This window comes from Penaeus chinensis, chromosome 34 (genome assembly GCF_019202785.1).
Source record: "Penaeus chinensis breed Huanghai No. 1 chromosome 34, ASM1920278v2, whole genome shotgun sequence".
Lineage (NCBI taxonomy): Eukaryota > Metazoa > Arthropoda > Malacostraca > Decapoda > Penaeidae > Penaeus > Penaeus chinensis.
In genome coordinates this window covers 30,083,218-30,088,217 of record NC_061852.1, presented here as the reverse complement: position 1 = coordinate 30,088,217, position 5,000 = coordinate 30,083,218, and positions in this window count along the sequence as shown.

Below are 5,000 nucleotides of genomic sequence, written 5' to 3'. Positions count from 1 at the left end.
AGCCTCCTTCTGGCATCCGCCCTTTCTTGGCTCCCCTCTCCCCTCCCTCCTCTCGCTCCCCTTCCTCATGGCGCCTCCCCCACCCCTCCCCCTCCCTCCACAGCTAATGCATCCGTCACGGCGCAGAAGTGCCCCTTCCTCGCGACCCTCCTCCTTCCTCTCCTCCTGCCAGGTGTGGCCCTCGTCGCCCCGGTCACCTGCCCCCCCCCCCCCCCCTCCGTGGCACTCGATCCGTCGTCGGGATGCTTACTCTCCTCTCCCCTCGCCCCCTTCCCCCTCTCCCCTCCCCCGCACGCTCACCAGCATCGGAAATGACCCTCATCTCGCCCCCACCCCCTCCATTCACCCCTCCCCCCCTACCACCATGGCAGGAGGGAGAGGAGGGGGAGGAAGAGAGGGGGAAGGAGGAGAAGGAAACGAAGAAACAAAAAGCCAACGAATGGAGAGGGAAAGGAAGCGGTGAACAAGGGAAGGAGAAGGTGCACATAAAGCGAAGTCCCCCTCCCCCTACCCCCTACCCCCACCCCATACCCCAACACAACCAACCGGATGGAGCCGCGAGAGATAGACTAAATAAATAATTAATAAATAATTTAGCTTTATTCTATTTGTTACAATGCATATTACTGCCTTGACATGCTGTCTGTTTCATTTTGCTTCTAAATTCCCCCTGCGTGCAAGGAATGGCCGGGGTTATCATCCACTGGCGGCGGGGATTTGAACGCAGGTCAGCAAGATTGCTTGAGAGAGAGAGAGAGAGAGAGAGAGCGGGGGGGAGGGAGAGTGAGAGAGAGAGAGAGGGGGGGAGAGAGAGAGAGAGAGAGGGGGGGAGTGAGAGAGAGAGAGGGCGGGGGGGGGGGAGGGAGGGAGGAGAGAGGGGGGGAGTGAGAGAGAGAGGGGGGAGTGAGAGAGAGAGGGGGGGGAGTGAGAGAGAGAGAGTGGGGGAGTGAGAGAGAGAGAGGGGGGGAGTGAGAGAGAGAGAGGGGGGGAGTGAGAGAGAGAGAGGGGGGGAGTGAGAGAGAGAGAGGGGGAGTGAGAGAGAGAGAGGGGGGGAGTGAGAGAGGAGAGAGGGGGGAGTGAGAGAGAGAGGGGGGGGAGTGAGTGAGAGAGAGAGGAGGGGGGGGGTGAGTGAGAGAGAGAGGGGAGGGGAGTGAGTGAGTGAGGTAGAGAGAGAGAAATATATATAGAGAGAGAGAAATAGAGAGAGAGAGAGAGAGAGAGAAATAGAGAGAGAGAGAGAGAGAGAGAGAGAGAGAGAGAGAATAGAGAGAGAGAGAGAGAGAGAGAGAGAGAGAGAGAGAGAGAGAGAGAGAGAGAAATTAGAGAGAGAGAGAGAGAGAAATAGAGAGAGGAGAGAGAGAAATAGAGAGAGAGAGAGAGAGAGAGAGAGAGAGAAGAGAGAGAGAGAGAGAGAAATAGAGAGAGAGAGAGAGAGAGAGGAGAGAGAGAGAGAGGAGAGAGAGAGAGAGGAGAGAGAGAGGAGAGGAGAGCAATAGAGAGAGAGAGAGAGAGGAGAGAGAGAGAGAGAGAGAGAGAGAGAGAGAGAAATAGAGAGAGAGAGAGAGAGAGAGAGAGAGAGAGAGAGAAATAGAGAGAGATAGATAGATAGAGAGAGAGAGAGAGAGAGAGAGAGAGAGAGATAGAGAGATAGAGAGAGAGAGATAGAGAGAAAGAGAGAGAGAGAGAGGAGAGAGAGAGAGAGAGAGAGAGAGAGAGAGAGAGAGAGATAGAGAAATAGAGAGAGAGAGAGAGATAGAGAAATAGAGAGAGAGAGAGAGATAGAGAAATAGAGAGAGAGAGAGAGATAGAGAGATAGAGAGATAGAGAGAGAGAGAGAGAGAGAGAGTGAGAGAGAGAGAGAGAGAGAATAGAGAGAGAGAGAGAGAAATAGAGAGAGAAGAGAGAGATAGAGAAATAGAGAGAGAGAGAGAGAGAGAGAGAAGAGAGAGAGAGAGTGAAGAGAGTGAGAGAGAGAGAGAGAATAGAGAGATAGAGAGATAGAGAAATAGAGAGAGATAGAGAAATAGAGAGAGAGAGAGATAGAGAGAAATAGAGAGAGAGAGATAGAGAAATAGAGAGAGAGAGATAGAGACATAGAGAAGAGAGAGATAGAGAGAGAGAGATAGAGAAATAGAGAGAGATAGAGAAATAGAGAGATATAGAGAAATAGAGAGAGAGAAATAGAGAGAGAGAGAGAGATAGAGAGAGAGAGATAGAGATAGAGAGAGAGAGATAGAGAGAGAGAGAGAGAGAGAGAGAGAGAGAGAGAGAGAGAGAGAGAGAGATAGAGATAGAGATAGAGATAGAGATAGAGATAGAGATAGAGAGAGAGAGAGAGAGGCTTAAAGGCGACCCTCTTGCGGAAAGTGGTCTTGCAGCACACAAGTGAAGCAAGTGGAAGAGAGGAATAGGGGGAGGAGGGAGAAGGGGGGAGGGAGGGAGGGGAGGAGGGAGGTGGAGGCCAGGTCAAGGTGAGAGATCTGGAAAGAGAAATTGCAGCGGGACGGGGGAGAGAGAGAAAAAAAGAAACACGAGGGGAAAAAACAGGGCCATGTCAGTCATTAAGGCTTTACGTAACTGAATTTACCAATTTCCACAATATGCACTATTTTGCAATGTAGTAACCGAAACGGAGAGGGGAGGGGGTAGAGATAGATAGATAGAGGGGGTAGAGATAGATAGATAAATAGATAGATAAATAGATAGATAGATAGATAGAGGGAGGGAGAGGGAGGGAGAGGGAAGGAGAGGGAGGGAGAGGGAGGGAGAGGGAGAGGGAGGGAGGGGGAGGGAGAGGGAGAAGGAGGAGAAGGAGGAGAAGGAGAAGGAGAGGGAGGGAGAGAGGGAGGGAGGAAGGGAGAGAGAGAAAGATACAGAGAAAGAGAAAGAAAATAAGCAAGCTAGACACTAACGGGAAAAACAGAGACGCAGAATGAGAAAGCGAACGGCAAAGGCAGAGGAAGAGGCAAAAAGGGAAGAGGCAAAAAGGGAAGGGAGCGTATGCAAGCGCAAGGGCGTGCTCGGGGCGGCGTGCGAACGGCGGGGCGCAAAGGGCAGCGGTCGCCTCCTCCGCCGCCCGCCGCCGCCGTTTCGCCACTGCGCCGCCTTCGCCCCCCTCCCCCCCTCCACGACTGTTACATAACCCCTGAAGCGAAAGTACATCCGCGGAGGCCCTTTCTCTCTGTCTGTCTGTTTGTCTATCTGTGTCTCTCAATTCAACTCCCTCTTCCTTCTCTTCCTTCTCTTCTGTTTCTCTCTTTATCTTGCTCTGTCTTTATCCCCCCCTCCCCCTCCCTCTCTCCCTCTCCTATCCCTTCCTTTACCCCTTCTTCTTCCCCTTCCCCTTCTCCCCCCCCCCCCTCCCTCCGGCTCCCCTCGGCGTGTCGCGACCGGCGCCGAGAGAGACAGCCGAGCGACGTCTCAATCCATCGCGGTTTCATTAGCTTCATTGCGCTTAATCAGGGGGGGAGGGTGAGCCGGGGGGGGGGGGGGAGCCAGGGGCGAGGCTGCCGTCGCCGGTGAATTCCGAACCTTCCTTTCCGTCCTCCTCAATTTCCTTTTCTTCTTCTGTATCCATTTTTTTACTACTTGTCCTACCCGTTCTCTCTTGCTTTTCTCCTACTCATAATCCTCCTTTCTTATCTCTCCTCCTCCTTCACCTCCTCTCTCCTATCTCCTATCTCCTCCTCTACTTCCTCCCTCTTCCAACTACTCCCTCTCTACCTCCTCCTTTCATACTACTCTCTCCTCTCTCCTCCTTCGTTCCAACTCATCCTCCTCTATCTCCTCTTTCCTCCTCCAACTCATCTTCTTCTTCCTTTTCCTCTTCTTCCTCTTCCTCCTCCTCCTTCCTCCCTTCCCTTCCGCCCCCAGTCCCTCGTGCCAAACTTTCTTGATAGCTTCTCCGATCAATTCCATCCTTGGTTATCTCCTTAAGTCCCCCTTCCCCCTATACCCTCAGCCACCCCTTCCACCTCCCTCTCCTCCCCCTCTCCCTTCCCCTCCCTTCCCCTCCTTCCCCCTCCCCTTCCCCCTCCCCCTCCTCCTCGCCGGCCTCAAAATTGCATTCCCGCCGCAGCCCGAACGGCCATTCTCGCCATCGCTCTCTCAAGCAGGGCAGGAAGAACGCAGGATAAAGATAGGAAGGGAGGAGGAGGAGGAGGAGGAGGAGGAGGAGGAGGAGGAGGAGGAGGAGGAGGAGGAGGAGGAGGAGAGGAGGAGGAGAGGAGGAGGAGAGGAGGAGGAGAGGAGGAGGAGAGCAAGAGAGAGAGAAAGAAAGAGAGAAAGAAAGAGAGAAAGAGAGAAAGAGAGAATGAGAGAGAGAATGAGAGAGAGAATGAGAGAGAGAAAGAAAGAGAGAAAGAAAGAGAGAAAGAAAGAGAGAAAGAAAGAGAGAATGAAAAAGAGAAAGGAAGAGAGAAAGAGAGAGAGAAAGAAAGAGAGAAAGATAAGGAGGACGAATAAAAGGCAAAGGAAAAGTTAGAGGAGAAGAGGAAATCGTAGATGTAGAAGAGGAAGAAATGGCGAAGGGAAAAGAGGAAGAGGAAAAGGTGTACGAGAAGCAGGAACAGAAGTAGAAGTGCAGTAGCAGGAGGAGTAGGAGTAGGAGTAGGAGTAGGAATGGGAATAGGAATGGGAGCAGGAGTAGGGGAGGGAGAGGGAGAGGGAGAGGGAGAGGGAGAGGGAGAGGGAGAGGGAGAGGGAGAGGGAGAGGGAGGGGAGGAGGGAGGGGGAGGGGCAGTGAAGATGTAAACACGAATCAACAGGTTGCACGCCCTTGCCAATCGATAATCGATTTCTCTCCCGCCGCCCTTTTTATCGCGAGGCAACTCGAGGGGAACCGCCGGCCAGTCCCCGCCAGCCTCATTTGGTGGGGGGGTGGGGGCGAAGGGGAGGGGGGCGAGGGGGGAGGCAGATGTGGAGAGGAAAGAAAAAGAAGAAAATGAGGAGAGAGAGAGAGAGAGAGAGAGAGAGAGAGAGAGAGAGAGAGAGAGAGAGAG